Genomic DNA, 19,482 nt, shown 5'->3' on the forward strand with positions numbered 1-19,482 from the left:
ATTGTGGTTAAAAAGTCGCCTCTTACCGGATATCAGCTGAGCTTGTGCCGTCCATACAGCTGCCGTCGACTTCCCCGAGACACTGCGCGTCAACACCCGGCCGTGGACGTACACTTCCGACTATCAGGTACTGTTAAACTCACTAAAACACTAGCAACACAATAGAGAGATAAGGGATTTCCCAGAATTATCCTAGTAAATGTGTCTAAAAACATACGAATCCGTCTCAATACAACACGATTGCAATCGCGTTTTTTTTTTGTTGTAGTCCGTCGCTATCAATATCCTCGAACACAAATCTTTCATCCTCGCTCAAATTAATGGGGAAATTGTCGTTTTCTCGGTCTGTATAGCTGTTTTTGTTGGAGGCTCCCATTAAAATCAATGTGAATATATGAGGAGCCATCAACATGTGACGTCATTGTCTGCGACTTCCGGTAGAGGCAGGGCTTTTCTCCAGTTGCAAACTTTATCGTGGATGTTCTCTACTAAATCCTTTCAGCAAAAATATGGCAATATCGCGAAATGATCAAGTATGACACATAGAATGGACCTGCTATGCCCGTTTGAATAAGAAAATCTCATTTCAGTAGGCCTTTAAAGGCACTTCCTTTGCGTGCCGGCCCAGTCACATAATATCTACGGCTTTTCAAACACGCAAGTGAATGCAATGCATACTTGGTCAACAGCCATACAGGTCACACTTAGGGGGGCCGTATAAACAACTTTAACACTGTTACAAATATGCGCCACACTGTGAACCCACACCAAACAAAAATGACAAACACATTTTGGGAGAACATCCGCATTTAACACAACATAAACACAACAGAACAAATACCCAGAACCCCTTGCAGCACTAACTCTTTCGGGACGTTACAATATACTGCATCCACTAAATTTGAAGGAAAAATAATATTATTTCCACATATTAATCGCCCCGGACAATAAGCATTGGATATGTACAGTACGTTGTGAAATTAGTTATTTACACATAAATAGTGTGTAAATGTTTATTTACTGTATATACCCTAACTGTTTTTAAGCAGTGCCTGTAACATGTCAGTAAAACGGCTGATCAAACAAAACAGAAAGCATCGTCATGAACCCACTAGCTGCGGAAGCTAGCTCTCCAATCAGTTAGACTCAAGTAAGTTCATGGTGATGTCTTGGTGAGTTTACGGAAGAATGCTGTTTTAAGTTAATAATATTAATACAGAGTGTAGAGGTTGTCCTCTAGTAGGTTCTTTGGACCACCGCACACTGCCAAGAGAGCCTGGAATTCAAGGTATAATAGTTTTATTTTCATTCAATAGTGCAAGGATTTTGCTTTCCAGCAAAATCTTTTTCTCTCCTGCGTCCGCTCAACAGCACCTCCAACCCCACCTACGTGTCTCATCCTGGCTGCTGCTAATAAAGGCGACAGGTGATTAGATAAAACCCGTCTGGGCCATCTACTCACCTGTTGCTGTCTTCAAGCCTGCCTTGGCACATCACGTTCCGCGGCAGGCCCTCAGGCAACATCCCCCTCCATACAGGCACTTGTAAATGTGTTAGCCTTTTAGTTCATGCCAACGATCCACCCAAGGTATTTTTTTGCATTCAGGGTGCTAGCTTGCAGGGAAGATACTTGTAAGAAAATTACTTCAGTTGTTGCCATGGAGGCGAGGATTAGTGATTTAGAAGTAGCTAAGGCAGTGTTTCTTAACCTTTTTGGAGGTACCGAACCAAACAAGTTTCATATTCACCGAACACTTCTTTAGTGAAAAAACTAAATGTTTTTTTTTTTTTAAATCAAGACAAAGTTATGTTTTTTTACTAGTGCACAAAATGAATAGTAAATGGGTTATACTTGTATAGCGCTTTTCTACCTTCAAGGTACTCAAAGGATGGCGGGAGCTGCCATACAAGAACCTTACCACGACCCATCGGGAACAAGGGTGAATTGTCTTGCTCAAGGACACAACGGACGTGACGTGGTTGGTAGAAGGTGGGGATCGAACCAGGAACCCTCAGGTAACTGGCATGGCCACTCTTCCAACAGTGCCACGCCGTCCCCAAATGAACCGTGCATGAACACCACCTTGTTCAAATAACAAAACCAACAGTGCATGAACTCACAACAAATTACACACCTGAAAATCAGATGAGAAATTAGAGGGAGCATTGTTTGGGGGTATCCATAATACACCGATAGGGAGAAGTTTTGGGGCAGTATAGCTCAGCTGTTAGAATGGCCGTGCCAGCAACTTCAGGTTTCCAGGTTCGATCCCCGTTTCTGCCATCTTAGTCACTGCCGTTGTGTCCTTGGGCAAGACACTTTACCCACCTGCTCCCAGTGCCACCCACACTGGTGTAAATGTGACTTAGATATTGGGTTTCACTATGTAAAAGCGCTTGAGTCACTCGGGAAAAGCGCTATATAAATATAATTCACTTCACCTCACATTTTTTTACACGATGAGTCGGGTGTGTGTTGACGTCTGCGGCGGAGGCTCTGCTGAACCCCTAGGGTTTGATCGAACCCAGATTAAGAACCACTGATCTAAACCATTGCCGACTGCAAATGGATGTTCGCCGCTAGCTAGCTAGCCATGTCTTAAAGCACCTCTTCCTGAGGCAGTGTTATAACTTCACCTTTATTGTTAATTTTTAGGCCAAAATGCGTCTGTTCTCCCTTTTCTGTCTGCACACCGTGTCTGCTTGTAAGTACTCCGTGATTGTGCGCTGCCGAACATGCTCCTATGCTCACAAAACCAGCAAAGTTATGACATAACGACGCGGCGTTATGTCCGAGAACCGGTTCCTTTAAAACAGAGTATAGTACAGTTTTTGATTCATTAGTACTGCGATACTATACCAGTGCCGGTATACCGTACAACCCTGATTGTGACCGTACATTTATCCGATTTTATCAGCACACTGCTAAAAGTACACTCTGATTGTGCGCTGCCAAACATGCTCCTCTGCTCACAAAACCAGCAAAGTTATGACGTAATGACGCGGCGTCATGCCCGAGAACAGGTTCCTTTTAAACAGAGTATAGTACCGTTTTTGATTCATTAGTACTGCGATACTATACCAGTACCGGTATACCCTACAACCCTGATTGTGACCGTACATTTACCCGATTTAATCAGCAAACTGCTAAAAGTACTCGGTGATTGTGTGCTGCCAAACATGCTCCTCTGCTCGCAAAACCAGCAAAGTTATGACGTAACGACGCGGCGTCATGCCCGAGAACCGGTTCCTTTTAAAAAGAGTATATTACCGTTTTTGATTCATTAGTACTGTCATACTATACCAGTACTGGTATACCATACAACCCTGATTGTGACCGTACATTTACCCCATTTAATCAGCAAACTGCTAAAAGTACTCTGTGATTTTGCACTGCCGAACATGCTCCTCTGCTCGCAAAACCAGCAAAGTTATGACGTGACATCATGCTCGGCAACCGGTTTCTTTAAAACAGAGTATAGTACCATTTTTTATTCCTTAGTACTGCGATACCATACCAGTACCGGTTTACCGTACAACCCTGATTGTGACCGTACATTTACCCGATTTAATCAGCACACTACTAAAAGCACTCTGTGATTGTGCGCTGCCAAACATGCTCCTCTGCTCACAAAACCAGCAAAGTTATGACGTAACAACGCGGCGCCATGCCCGAGAACCGGTTCCTTTTAAACATAGTAAATTACCGTTTTTGATTAATTAATAATGCAATACTATACCAGTACCAGTATACCGTACAACCCTGATTTTGACCGTACATTTACCCGATTTAATCAGCAAACTGCTAAAAGTACTCAGTGATTGTGCGCTGCCTATCATGCTCCTCTGCTCACAAAACCAGCTACGTTATGACATGAGGTCATGCCCAGGAACCGGTTCCTTTAAAACAGAGTATAGTACCATTTTTGATTCATTAGCACTGCAATACTATACCAGTACCGGTATACCCTGCAACCCTGATTGTGACCGTACATTTACTCGATTTAATCAGCAAACTGCTAAAAGTACTCAGTGATTGTGCACTGCCGGACATGGTCCTCTGCTCACAAAACCAGCAAAGTTATGACGTGACATCATGCCCAGGAACCGGTTCCTTTAAAACAGAGTATAGTACCGTTTTTGATTAATTAGTAAAGCGATATTATACCAGTACCAGTATACCGTACAACCCTGATTGTGACCGTACATTTACCCGATTTAATCAGCACACTACTAAAAGTACTCGGTGATTGTGTGCTGCCAAACATGCTCCTCTGCTCGCAAAACCAGCAAAGTTATGACGTAACGACGCGGCGTCATGCCCAAAAACCGGTTCCTTTTAAACAGAGCATAGTACCGTTTTTGATTCATTAGTACTGCGATACTATACCAGTACCGGTATACCATACAACCCTATTTATGACCATCTATTTACCCGATTTAATCAGCAAACTGCTAAAAAAAAAACAAAATCCCTCGTGTGTACACGTCACGCTAGCTAGAGGACGAGAGTGAGACCTCTCTGGAGTCCTTGACCCGTTCAACTGAGTGTCTGAAATGTGTCGACTTCATTAGTGGGTCACCACTTGGCGCTTGCACCATCATTAGTAAATACATGAGTATTGACACACACATATAAAAAAAAAAAAAAAAAAACCTCTTTATGCACATTATGTCATCGAGTGAAGCTCTTATCTACAAGAGTCCATGGACCGTCAGTTGATGTGGGGTCAGCCCACCAATTAGAACTGTTTCACCTCGAGTCGTCCGTACCAAGTAAAACACTGATTCATTACCAAAATTGCACGGGTAAAAAAAAAAATGCACCAAAAAAAGATATATGGATGGGTGTGATATGCGTACAGTTAGACAGTGCAGATTTGTGTGCATAATTGCTTTAATGTGGGCTATTAAGCCTAAGTGGGTACGATTTTACTGTCTGCCCTACATTCTGTAAGACCCCCCCCCGTCGTGATCAATACTTATGATTTGTAAGCCAGCACTCATCGATAGCATGGTTTGAGCATTTGACCTTGGCGGCGAAGACATTCTTGAGAATATTAAAAAGGGCTCATTAGGACTGGAGGACAAAGATGAAAGTGTGCAAAAAAATATATATAAATGCTCCAGTGGGGTTTGAAGCAATAGAACATACTCGGCTTTAAAGATTGACAACACGACGACTCACCTTCTAGAGAAGCCACAAAAACACATGCTACAGATTAGACTCTAAGCCTGAGTGACACAAACAAGATACCTTTGGTCGGCAACACGAGGTTAAGCAAAGCTATCTGGGCCTGCAATCTTGGAAAAGTTTGAGGCACTTTTTTTTTTGTTTTTTTTGTTTTGGCAACAGCCGAGCGCGACATGCGATCTTCGCCGCGGAATGAATGAAAGAATGAGCAACAGTGTTTTAAAGAAAGAGGAAAGATCTGTTTTGAATGCGTGTCGTGTCATGTTTTTGCCCGGGACGATCATCAGCTATTTAATTAGCGGGATCGCCTCCAAATACAACAAGTAAAAATAAATATAGAGGGATGATGATACAGGACACAAAACATTTGACTTTTTAACCCTGCTTGCGCATGTTTTCTATATGCACATGTTTTGTACAGTGGGGCAAAAACGTATTTAGTCAGCCACCGATTGTGCAAGTTCTCCCACTTAAAATAATGACAGAGGTCTGTAATTTTCATCATAGGTACACTTCAACTGTGAGAGACAGAATGTGAAAAAAAAATCCAGGAATTCACATTGTAGGAATTTTAAGGAATTTATTTGTAAATTATGGTGGAAAATAAGTATTTGGTCAACCATTCAAAGCTCTCACTGATGGAAGGAGGTTTTGGCTCAAAATCTCACGATACATGGCCCCATTCATTCTTTCCTTAACACGGATCAATCGACCTGTCCCCTTAGCAGAAAAACAGCCCCAAAGCATGATGTTTCCACCCCCATGATTCACAGTAGGTATGGTGTTCTTGGGATGCAACTCAGTATTCTTCTTCCTCCAAACAAGACGAGTTGAGGTCATACCAAAATTGATACATGGATGATACAGCAGAGGATTGGGAGAATGTCATGTGGTCAGATGAAACCAAAATAGAACTTTTTGATATAAACTCAACTCGTCCTGTTTGGAGGAAGAAGAATACTGAGTTGCATCCCAAGAACACCACACCTACTGTGAAGCATGGGGGTGGAAACATCATGCTTTGGGGCTGTTTTTCTGCTAAGGGGACAGGACGATTGATCCGTGAATTAAAATTAAAATGCAGACAATAAAAATAAAAACAGTGTGGATATTAAAAGTTAAAAGATTGAAAAATTTAGCTGAAAGCTAAGGTGAACATAAAAGTGTTCAGTGTAATTTTAAAAGTAGTCAGAGTTGGGGAAAGTCTGACATCTTCAGGAAGTTTATTCCAGCTATTTGTTGCATAGTGACTGAATGATGCTCTCCCTTGATTTGAGTTTACTCTGGGAACCGCAAACAGATTGGACTCAGAAGATCTTAGTGACCTTTTTGTAGTTGCGGACCACTCAACGTTTGATCATTTGTCCTGCGGCCCGATGGGGTTTTTTAATTTTTATTTTTTTATTAAATGTATTTTTTTTGTCATGAAAAGTGTTTTTTGGGGGTTGGTGCACTAACTGTAAGTGTATCTTGTGTTTTTTTTATGTTGATTTAATAAAAAATAAAACAAAATTATAAAAAAATATTCTGCGGCCCGGTGGTTGGGGGGCCACTGATCTAGAGGGCTTATATAGTGGGGGCATATCAGTGATATACTACTGCCCTAGATCATGTAGTGATTTATATGTGAGCAGGAGGAGTTTGAAATCAATTCTCTGATGTACAGGGAGGCAATGTAAGGATTTAAGAATTGGTGTAATGTGCTCACATTTTTTGGTCTTTGTTAGAACTCTAGCAGCAGCGTTCTGAACAAGCTGTAGCTGCCTGACAGTTTTTTTGGGAAGACCTGCAAGGAGACCATTACAATAGTCTAGCCTACTGGTAATAAAGGCATGTACAAGTTTGTATGAGATCAGGAGTTCGTGAGTTCAAACCCCGGCTGAGTCATACCAAAGACTATAAAAATGGGACCCATTACCTCCCTGCTAGTCACTAAGCATCAAGGGTTGGAATTGGGGGTTGAATCACCAAAAATGATTTCCGGGCGTGGCCACCGCTGCTGCCCACTGCTCCCCTCACCTCCCAGGGGGTGAACAAGGGTGATGGGTCAAACGCAAAGAATAATTTCGCCACACCTCGTGTTACTCCCTTTCAAGTCTTAATCAAGGCTCAAGTTGTTGTTTTTCTCACACAGACATGTATTTCAGACACGCCTTCTTCTCGTAAACGATGCTAAAACGATGCCAAAATAATGCTGTCAGAACTAATAAATAAGAAACACAGAACTTAAAAATAGTCTAACATCAAATAAAAGATAACACATTGATTTCACGTACATTATCAGAAAGAATCATACCTTGTTGGCCTCACAAACTCCAAGGGAATAAACTTTATTTTCAAGCCGAGACTCTATTAACCTCTTCCATCAAAGGCAAGCTGTCTCATGCTGCTTCCCTTATTCCGTCACATATTAATTGTCCCCCCAACAATGTGACCAAACCGGAACAAAAAATATGTTTACCTCCAATTTACATGGGTTTTGTAACAAAAATAAAGTGAACATGAACTTGCATTAAATTACCAAAGGAAATACATTTTTAATCACATTCTATGTAAATATGAACTTATTTTTATACATTGTATTTATTTATTCTAATTAACTATGAAAACATTAAACATATATACAATGTGCTTCTATCAAACACATTTTGGGAGAACATCTGCACCGTAACACAACATAAACACAACATAACAAATACCCAGAATCCAATGCAGCCTTAACTCTTCTGGGCTACAAATGGTGGGCGGGGTTGGGGTTGGGGGGTTGTATATTGTAGCCCGGAAGAGTTAGGGCTGCATGGGATTCTGGGTATTTGTTCTGTTGTGTTTATGTTGTGTTACGGTGCAGATGTTCTCCCAAAATGTGTTTTTCATTGTTGTTTGGTGTGGTTTCACAGTGTGGCGCATATTTGTTACAGTGTTAAAGTTGTTTATCCGGCCACCCTCAGTGTGACCTGTGTGGCTGTTGATCAACTATGTCTTGCAGTCACTTACTGCGTCTACAGAAGTCAAATACAACATGTTGCTGGGCTGGGACGCTGTTTGTACAGGTTGTAAAGGCAGTGCCTCCACGGTGTCCCCTTAATATTGTTGTTAGGGTGAAATTCGGGAGAATGAATACCCCTGGAGGGGCACCGAAAATCGTGAGTCTCCCGGAAAAATCGAGGGTATAAAAGTATGATGCTGTAAGACTCGCTGGCCGCACCAACATTAAATTTTCACATTAAGGTGCGGGCCGCAAAATACTGTCTCGAGGGCCGCAATTGGCCCGCGGGCCATGTCACGCCAAATTTCTTCCCCCCTACAAAAACCTTCCCCCCAATTTACTTCCGGGGTCATGAATAATACAGACGTTTTGTTAACGCTATATTATAAAAATATAGACGTTTTGTTGACGCTATGTTATAAAAAATTTTTAAAAACAATTTACAAACACAAGCTATGAGATGACTCATTTACTTCCGGGGTCACGCTTCCTCTTATGTCATCCCATAGCTTGTGTTTGTAAATTGTTTTTTAAATTTTTTTATAATATAGCGTTAAAAAAACGTCTGTATTTTTATAATATAGCGTTAAATTTTTATAATATAGCGTTAACAAAACGTCTGTATTAATCATGACCCCGGAAGTAAATGGGGGGGGGGGGGGTTGTAGGGAGAAGAATTCGGCATGACAGCCACGTGTTTGAGACCCCTGATATAGGTCATAAAATCTCAGCAACAAGCTGTAATAACCTACTGAGATCATTTAGGACCAACACACTTAAAACAAGTAAAACACTAACATAAAATCTGCTTAGTGGGAAAAATTATCTAATTAGACAGAAAATAAGCAACTATTACCCTTATTTGATATATTTAATCTTACTTAAGAGTTCAGTTTTTGCAGTGCAATTGGCTAAGTGCGTTTAGGCTTGTGTCCATAAAATATTTAGTCTCATGGTTTCCCCACTCCCTCCACACCAAACGGGTTATTACCACAAACCTACGCTGACACTCTGGTTGCTCTTTTTTAATTGTGACTAGATACACCGGGTCTCTGGCGAACGACTAAATGAGCATTCTTCAGGCACGCTCTAATCGCTTCTTTAACCACAAGAAACAATCATGTAAGCTTCCTTCACACGCACGTTTCGGCTGCTGCATGTTTGTGTGCCACAGACTGTAATCATATGATGATTACAGTAAACAATACACAAGGACTATTATTAATTCAGTTTCTAGGAAGACAGCTCTGTACATCGCATTTTGAGATGCTCCCTTTTTCCTGTCATTGATCCAACACAAACCACACAAAGGAGAACCTCCTATTCGTCAGGCCATTTTTTTCCGCACACTGCGAACAAAGCAGTGGTGTGCCAAGGATTACACTGTAAAATATGCATGTCCCGATGAAATATGCATATAGCCGTGTGTCATCAATGACACGCTTTCTACAAAGGCTAGGCCGCATAGACAGGAACGCGTGTATCTGCTTCTAGTCCCTTGACTTTAATGGCTGGAGACATACCCAACGACTCATTGGGGGGGGGGGAGAATAATTAAGCCTGGCACGGGCGTGTTTGGTTTGTATGGTAACACACTGAAGCATTTGTTTGCTTTATTTTAAACGGGGATAACAAAGCCTGCAGCGAAAGGGGCTCAGCACGCCAAGCGACATTGTTTTAACATTAAACGCCCTCAAATATCTTCAGGAAATAAGGCTGTTTTGTTGTGGATACGGAGGGCCTAATCTTCTCAGTCATGGTGGTTTGAAGAGGGACTGTTTAAGTTTTAACAGGGTTGGTTCCGGCGTTACCGCCGCCACCAGAGATCGAACAGCGTGGAGAAGGGATTTCGCTTTTTCCGCTTAAGTGGCTACATTGACACCTGAACAGTTGTTGGAAGTCCAACAGCCCCTGCGGCTGCACAACTTGGAGTTCGCCCAAAATTTTCAGAAAAATCTACAACAGCGACCAGCTGAGACACATTACTAAAATCCCTGCAGGGACGTGCATGTGAATAAGACATGTAGTTGCTTCATAATAGTGCTGTCAAACGATATATTTAAAAAAAAATAAAAATAAAAACAGTTTGCAATTAATCGCAGATGCTTTATCCTTGCATTTTTCTTTTTTTAACAATGTTGACGATGTGTGAATCGTTAATGTTGTTGATGCCGAGACTTGACAATCTTAAAAAGGCACTATCGACAAGAGAGGGAGAGAAAGCATAATGAGCGGTCATGGGTGCAAGATTTTTAAAAAATCAGATAAAACACACTTTCAGAACAGGTGTGTCAAACGTACGGCCCAAACACGTTTTATCCGGCCCTCGGGATGAGTTGGCTAAGTAGAAAAATGAGCCGAAATTTTTGAATGAAAGAAACGCTGTTCTATATGTCTCCACTAGATGTCGCAATAGCAATTCTTTGTAGATTATGCGACATATGTAAAAAAAAATTCCAACTATCGTGGGATCACACTCCTCAGCCTTCCCGGTAATGTCTATTCAGGTGTACTGGAGAGGAGGCTACGCCAGATAGTCAAACCTCGGATTCAGGAGGAACAGTGTGGTTTTCAGCCTGGTCGTGGAACTGTGGACCAGCTCTATACTCTCGTCAGGGTTCTTGAGGGTGCATGGGAGTTTGCCCAACCAGTCTACATGTGCTTTGCGGACTTGGAGAAAGCATTCGACCGTGTCCCTCGGGAAGTCCTGTGAGGAGTGCTCAGAGAGGATGGGGTATCGAACCGTCTTATTGTGGCGGTCTGATCCCTGTACGATCAGTGTCAAAGCTTGGTCCGCATTGCCGGCAGTAAGTCGGACACATTTCCAGTGAGGGTTGTACTCCGCCAAGGCTGTCCTTTGTCACCGATTCTGTTCATAACTTTTATGAACAGAATTTCTAGGCGCAGTCAAGGCGTTGAGGGGTTCCGGTTTGGTGGCCACGGGATTAGGTCTCTGCTTTTTGCTGATGATGTGGTCCTGATGGCTTCATCTGACCGGGATCTTCAGCTCTCACTGGATCGGTTCGCAGCCGAGTTTGAAGCGACCGGAATGACAATCAGCACCTCCAAGTCCGAGTCCATGGTTCTCTCATGGAAAAGGGTGGAGTGCCATCTCCGGGTTGGGGAGGAGACCCTGCCCCAAGTGGAAGAGTTCAAGTACCTAGGAGTCTTGTTCAAGAGTGAGGGAAGCGTGGATTGTGAGATCGACAGGCGGATCGGTGCAGCGTCTTCAGTAATGCGGACGTTGTACCGATCCGTTGTGGTGAAGAAGGAGCTGAGCCGGAAGGCAAAGCTTTCAATTTACCGGTTGATCTACGTTCCCATCCTCACCTATGGTCATGAGCTTTGGGTCATGACCGAAAGGATAAGATCACGGGTACTAGCAGCCGAAATGAGTTTCCTCCGCTGGGTGGCGGGGCTCTCCCTTAGAGATAGGGTGAGAAGCTCTGCCATCCGGGAGGAACTCAAAGTAAAGCCGCTGCTCCTTCACATCGAGAGGAGCCAGATGAGGTGGTTCGGGCATCTGGTTAGGATGCCACCCGAACACCTTTAGAGCACGTCCAACCGGTAGGAGGCCACGGGAAAGACCCAGGACACGTTGGGAAGACTACGTCTCTCGGCTGGCCTGGGAACGCCTCGGGATGCCCCGGGAAGAGCTAAACGAAGTGGCTGGGGAGAGGGAAGTCTGGGCTTCCCTGCCTAGGCTGTTGCGTCCGCGACTCGACCTCGGATAAGCGGAAGAAGATGGATGGACACCACTCAGTGGCCTTGTGGTTAGAGTGTCCACCCTGAGATCGGGAGGTCGTCAGTTGAAACCATACCAAAGTCATACCAAAGACTACAAAATTGGGACTAATTACCTCCCTGCTTGACACTCAGCATCAAGGGTTGGAATTGGGGGTTAAATAACCAAAAAAGATTCCCGGGTGTGGCCACCGCTGCTGCTCACTACTCCCCTCACTTCCCAGGGAGTGATCAAGGGTGATGGGTCAAATGCAGAGAATAATTTCGCCAAACTAGTGTGTGTGTGACAATCATTGGTACTTTAACTTTTTATTTGTTTGCATGTTCATTTATTTAGGATATCTAAGCGTTTTCTACAAAACCCAAAACCAGTGAAGTTTGCACGTTGTGTTAATGGTAAATAAAAACTGAATTCCATTATTAGCAAATCCTTTTCAACTTATATTAAATTGAATAGACTGCAAAGACAAGATATTTAATGATCGAGCTGAGAAACTTTTTTTTTTTTTTGTGCAAATACCGTATTTCCTTGAATTGCCGCCGGGCATATAGTGTGCGCCTGCCTTGAATTACTGCCGGGTCAAACTCGCTTCGCAAAATAATTAGGGCGTGCTTAGTATTACCGCCGGGTCAAACTCGTGATGTCACAAGTGACACTTCCCCTGGCATAATTTTCAAAATGGAGGAGGCTGATTTCAATACCGGTAATTTGAAATCGCATAAAAGGGAAGAAGATTAAGAGCTATTCATTAGGATTTAAGGTCCAAGGTATTGAATACCGGTATGCTAAAAAGAACAGTAAGCAGCTATGTTTTATTAATATACCGGTACCTGTGGAGAGCTGGAGCCGACGGTCCGACAGACAGGCAGGGCACGCTGGAGCTCGGCCCAAGATGGCAGTGAGGAAACGGCGGGCGAGCGGAGAGGAGGAGCGGAAGAGTGACCTGGACTGAGGTTTTATTGAAAAATAAACAAAGTCAAACTGCTCAAGCTTTGTCCTTCCTTGGTGGTCCTGAGAACCCGCAAGACGACGCCTTGAGACCGTCACAATACCCTAGCTGCGTGTGTCAAATATGAGTCATTAAATGACTCCCGCCTCCTGGTGGTAGAGGGCGCTGGTGATCCTTTTTGCGCCTACTCGGCTGCAGAAGAAGTGACCATGAGTGACGTGCTATGTGCTGGGACGGATATGACGGACCTTTTAGGATGTAACACTCATATACTGGCTATGTAAACAACCGGGCTGAAATAAAGCATGTTCCAGTCCTAAATACCCAGTGTATTATTCATACAATAACACTTTCTGGTGGCAGCGGTGGGATAAAGAGATCACCCACCGAGCAGAATGAGAGGGGGAGTTGTCCGAGGATAATTCTGTCGTCGCCCGTGAGGAGCCGAGCTAACTGATAGCAGCGGTCTGCACGTCGGGAGTAACCCAAACGAGAGCGCGCTATGGCTACACACCGACCGACCATGAACTGGACCAGCAAGAGTGAGCAGCGTGTGTTTATTAAAATAAAACAATTTCCTAAACTGGAATTTAAATCGAAGCAGGAGGTAATAAAGGAAGATCTCCATCGAGACGTAGAGACTTTTAAAACTGAAGAAAAGGAAGACTTCTATTAACAAGTTATCGATGCTTTTGATCAGAAGGAGCTGGCATGGACTATATTTATAAGAAAAGGTAAGACCATAATAATGTTTTTTATATTAAATGTGCTTTTCATGATGGTATCCTTACATCACACTCAATTTTTACTGCATGCCTTTGGTAAGTGCCGGAATGAGAAGAGGCATTAAAATAATTAGTGCACGCTTACTTTTACAGCATGCCTTTGGTAAGCGCAGGTGTGAGAATAGGTTTTAAATTAATTAGCGCCCCGGCGGCAATTCAAGGAAATAAGGTAACCGTTAAATTAGAATTTAATGGCAGCAGCACATGGCAAAAAAAGTTGGCACAGGAGCATTTTTACCACTGTGTTACATGGCCTTTCCTTTTAACAACACTCAGTAAACACGCTCTTTTACCACGAAGCCACACTGTCGTAACACGTGCAGAATGTGGCATGGCATTGTCTTGCTGAAATAAGCAGGGGCGTCCATGAAAAAGACGTTGCTGGGATGGCAACATATGTTGCATTATTGGTGCCTTTACAGATGTGTAAGTTACCCATGCCTTGGGCACTAATACACCCCCACACCATCACAGATGCTGGATTTTGAACTTTGCGCCTACAACAGTCAGGATGATTATTTTTCTCTTTGTTCCAGAGTACACAACGTCCACAGTTTCCAAAAAACAATTTGAAATGTGGACTCGTCAGACCACAGAACACTTTTACACTTTGCATCAGCCCGTCTTAGATGAGCTCGGGCCCGGCGAAGCCGAGCCATAAGGAACATATTGTATCATGTCAGTACTCAAAGCGTTATGTTTCCTGTCTTATTTAGGCCGAAGGCAACAGCGCCAGCAGATAATCTCCCCACCAGTCCCACCATCCGCACAAAGGCGCAACAGTTTGACAAAAGTGACGCACAAGAGGGTTCAAGCAGATGGAAGCGGTGTGCTCGTTTCTTCTAGCCGCCTCAGCCTAGGTCTCAGGTGTCGGCTTCTTTACAGGTATGAGTTACTATAATTGGGGGAAGTTAAGAGGGGCCCTTGTCTGGGGCCTCCTGTCTGGGCCCACCGACTCGGCAGTCAAGAGAGGTGCCTGGACGATTTAGCATGGTCTTGTTCGACTGCACAATAGTAACTGCCTCCAGGCCTGCAGTTAGGGACCGAGCTGCAAAGGCTGCGAGACCTCAATTGTAATTGTATTGTGCATTAATTTTTGCCAACTTTGATGGCATTTTTGAGGACTTAAATATGCATAAAAACTTAAAATGTTTTGCAAGCGCATCTCTTCCGTTGAAAAATGTTGATATTTTGTGCGGTACTGAACACATTTCCAAATTGATTCTCAAGCCCAGGGTTTTTCAACATTTTTTGAGCCAAGGCACATTTTTGGCGTTGAAAAAATGCAGAGGGACACCACCAGCAGAAATCAATAAAAAACGAAACTCAGTTGACAGTAAAAAGTCGCAATTTTTAGATATGACTTTTAATCATAACCAAACATGCATGAGTATAGCTCTTATCTCAAAGTAGGTGTACTGTCACCACCTGTCATACCTCACCGTGATTTATTTGGACTTTTTTTTGCTGTTTTACTGTGTGTAGTGTTTTAGTTCTTGTCTTGTGCTCCTATTTTGGTGGCTTTTTCTCTTTTTTTGGTATTTTCCTGTAGCAGTTTAATGTCTTCCTTTGAGCGATATTTCCCACATAATACTTTTTTTTAGCAATCAAGAATACGTCAATAGTTTTTAATCCTTCTTTGTGGGGACATTCTTGATTGTCATGTCATGTTCGGATGTACTTTGTGGACGCTGTTTTGGCTCCGCAATAAGTTTTTGCTGTCGTCCAGCATTCTGTTTTTGTTCACTTTGTAGCCAGTTCAGTTTTAATATCGTTCTGCATAGCTTCAATGCCTTTTATTAGGAGCACTCACCTTTTGTTTATTTTTTGTTTAAGCATTAGACACCTTTTTACCTGTACGCTGCCTCCCGCTGTTTCCGACATCTACAAAACAATTAGCTACCTGCTGCCACCTACTGATATGGAAGAGTATTACACGGTTAATCTGCCGATCTTTAGACAGTACCGACACTCAACAACAACACATCATTTTCAAACTTTCATTACCCAAATAGGTGAAATTAGATAATCTGCCACGGCACACCAGACTGTATCTCACAGCGCAGTGGTTGAAAAACACTGCTTTAGCCCACCCTTGGAAAAAAACAAAAAACTATTGTCACATTTAAAAAAAAAAAAACTTCCAAGAGGGCGCTGCTGTAGTAGCTGCTGGTGGCAGGAGCTCTGTGCTTTTGTGTCATCCTTTTGTGTTCCTGATGGTTCCCTCTTGTTTTCATGTGTTTTTTTTTAATGTCTTTTGGTTCAGGATCCTTTGGGACTGTGTGACTTTTTTGTGAACTTCTGGATCTACCTCTCGGGAGCCTTTTGGCCATGGAGACTAGCTGCTGGGTGTCTGCCACACCAGAGTCCATTTGGAGAGACTGGAGGAGATGCGGATGAAGAGACAGGGCTGTGGAGCTGGTGCTGAGGACCGGGACGGACAAGCTTCACAGTGTCTTGGCTGAATGAGCAGGTATCGGACACCTCGGTCTCCTTGGACGCATCCTCGCTCATCCATGCGGACTGGACATTGGCGGGAGTTGGTGGGTGGCCGAGGGAGGAGTCGGCTCTCTTACCATGAATTGATTTACATGGACCCCGACTTAAACAAGTTGAAAAACTTATTCGGATGTTACCATTTAGTGGTCAATTGCACGTAATATGTACTGAACTGTGCAATCTACTAGTAAAAGTTTCAATCAATCAATCAATCAATGGTTGCTTTGTTGGGTCTGCTCCTGTTCCTGGCCATGCTCACCCCACCTCAGCAGATGATTTTATTTTTGTATTTTTTTTTTTTGTCTTGGCTGAATGAGCAGGTATCAGACACCTCAGTCTCCTTGGACGTAGCCTCGCTCATTCATGCGGACTGGACACTGGCCGAGAGTGGAGTCGGCTCTCTTGGTTGCTTTGTTAGGTCTGCTCCTGTCTCTGGCCAAGCTCTCTCCACCCCAGCAGATGATGGCGTGGAACACCGCAGAGGCCACCACAGTGTATATGTTTCTTTTACTTTTAATTCACAGGTGTATGTAGAAGTGGCTGGTTGCATCAGCTCTACTCTTTTAATGTCTTTAATGTCCTTTGTTTTCTTTGATGTTTGTTTAAAGACGCTGAGATCATTATCCATGCGTTTGTTACGTCTCGCCTCGACTACTGTAACGTATTATTTTCGGGTCTCCCCATGTCTAGCATTAAAAGATTACAGTTGGTACAAAATGCGGCTGCTAGACTTTTGACAAGAACAAGAAAGTTTGATCATATTACGCCTGTACTGGCTCACCTGCACTGGCTTCCTGTGCACTTAAGATGTGATTTTAAGGTTTTACTACTTACGTATAAAATACTACACGGTCTAGCTCCATCCTATCTTGCCGATTGTATTGTACCATATGTCCCGGCAAGAAATCTGCGTTCAAAAGACTCCGGCTTATTAGTGATTCCCAAAGCCCAAAAAAAGTCTGCGGGCTATAGAGCTTTTTCATTTCGGGCTCCAGTACTCTGGAATGCCCTCCCGGTAACAGTTCGAGATGCCACCTCAGTAGAAGCATTTAAGTCTCACCTTAAAACTCATTTGTATGCTCTAGCCTTTAAATAGACTCCCTTTTTAGACCAGTTGATCTGCCGTTTCTTTTCTTTTTCTTCTATGTCCCACTCTCCTTTGTGGAGGGAGTCCGGTCCGATCCGGTGGCCATGTACTGCTTGCCTGTGTATCGGCTGGGGACATCTCTGCGCTGCTGATCCGCCTCCGTTTGGGATGGTTTCCTGCTGGATCCGCTTTGGACTGGACTCTCGCGACTGTGTTGGATCCATTATGGATTGAACTTTCACAGTATCATGTTAGACCTGCTCGACATCCATTGCTTTCCTCCTCTCCAAGGTTCTCATAGTCATCATTGTCACCGACGTCCCACTGGGTCATTATTGTCACCGATGTCCCACTGGGTGTGAGTTTTCCTTGCCCTTATGTGGGCCTACCGAGGATGTCGTATTGGTTTGTGCAGCCCTTTGAGACACTAGTGATTTAGGGCTATATAAGTAAACATTGATTGATTGATGTTTGATGTTGTAAGAGGGATGTCTACTATGGCTATGAGTTGTTTTTTTCCCTCGGCCTCAGTCTGGACCCCCCTTTAGGGGCCCAAGCTTAGACAGATTTTTTTAAATGTTATTTATTTTAATATTTTATTTATTTTTTTCTTCCATTCCCCCCACTTGTTTTCCTGTATCCCACCTTTTTTGTAAGGGGCGCCGGAAGTTGGCAGACCCGTCAGCGATCCTGTTCTGTCTCCCTGAAATGTTTGTCTGATATTGAATGAGATTGTGCTAAAAATTTAAATTTCCCCTCGGGGATCAATAAAGTATGTCTGATTCTGATTCTAAACACTGCAGAGGCCACCACAGTGTATGTTTTTTTTTTTTTTTCACTTTTGTAGCTGTATGTAGAAGTGGCTGGTTGCATCAGCTGAGCTTTTTTGATGTCTTTAATGTCCTTTGTGTGTTATGATGTTTCCCACTTACATTCGTTTATGTGTGCTTTGGCTATGATTTTTTTTCTCTTGGACTTAGACTGAATTTTTTTATCTCAAGTCCCCCAACCCCCTCTCCAGCGTGTACCTGTTTCTTACCTTTTTTGTAAGGGGCGGCAGAAGTTGGCGGACCCTTTAGCGATCCTGTTCTGTCTCCCTGTAATGTTTGCCTGCTCTTGAATGGGGTTTGTGCTGAAAATTCTAATTACCCCTCAGGGATTATTTAAGTATTTCTGATTCTGAAAATCACTGAAGGCTCCTATCATGATTGAAAGGACACACAGAAAAGTTTCAAGAACCCAAATTTGAAAACAAACAGGAAGTTGGCAATCTTGGTTTTCGTCTGCCTTTTTTAGGCCCAACACAGGGGGCGTACTTTAACAAACTCCTTGTGACGTGAACATTTATGTTTGTTTCCTTGTTTTGTATTCACTTTCTGTCAGTTCTCTGGTTTTGTTTCCACTTCCTGCTTGTCCCGCTGAGCGCTGTGTTTTTCCCCTCACCCGTTGTGAATTGGCAGCCGGTCCACACCAGCTGCCAATCAACATGTTCCTTTTTATCACTTTTGACTTCCTTTTTATTGACATTCAAATTTCAACTTCACAGTACAGATAAGAGCATAATTGTGTTGCATTAGCACATGGTAGTGCCAGGGGCGTCACTAGACCTAATACTGTACTGGGGCACACCTGGGGCACAAATAATTCATGTGAGCGTGCAAAGCGTGCAAGAAAAAAAAAATTTTAAGCACTTATTTATCATACAAAATACATAAATAGTGCTTTCAACTATGAAATCATATCAGATTATGTTGTATGGATCTTTGATTAACCACCTGAAATTAACTAATGCATTTGACCTATTTGTGCACTTTTTTACTCCGGACTAACCTGCTACTGTTAAAAGCAAAAAGGAAGAGCAATGAATCTTTTTGAAATATTTATTGCAGTAATCATCTGCAAATTTAACATCTACAAAATTAAAATAAAAAAATAAAGCACCCCTACATCTCGGGGTTCTTTTATATTATGTAATTTCTATTTCTGGCAATGTGGCTAATCCTATTTCAGATACACAAAACTATAAAATATACACAAAACAATAAAGCCACAGTAGTACAATAAATGAACAACTGTTGTGTGTCTGTCCAGGGAATCATTTTCTGAGAAGTAAACTGTAACGTCTCGTTTTCATTTTTGCAAAGTGGTCAATCACTCTGGACAGACATGGAAATATTACAGTAACTGTTATACAGTTGACCAGTGGTTCCCAACTGCTGGATCGTGACATAAAAGTG

General features: G+C 42.9%; 1 long non-coding RNA gene across 2 annotated transcripts in view; it reads right to left on the reverse strand.

The window, feature by feature from the left end:
• Positions 1 to 19,482, reverse strand: part of LOC133536601 (uncharacterized) — an 86,519-nt gene that overhangs the window by 40,711 nt on the left and 26,326 nt on the right. Inside the window, exon 1 of one of the 2 annotated variants that reach the window (XR_009802502.1) lies at positions 7,491 to 7,599. The exons of the other annotated variant lie outside the window; for it this stretch is intronic. This is a non-coding gene — a long non-coding RNA (uncharacterized LOC133536601). Of the gene's footprint in view, positions 1 to 7,490; positions 7,600 to 19,482 lie in introns of those variants that run through there. 2 annotated transcript variants of the gene reach the window in all.

The sequence above is a fragment of the Nerophis ophidion genome, linkage group LG02 (assembly GCF_033978795.1).
Source record: "Nerophis ophidion isolate RoL-2023_Sa linkage group LG02, RoL_Noph_v1.0, whole genome shotgun sequence".
Taxonomy (NCBI): domain Eukaryota; kingdom Metazoa; phylum Chordata; class Actinopteri; order Syngnathiformes; family Syngnathidae; genus Nerophis; species Nerophis ophidion.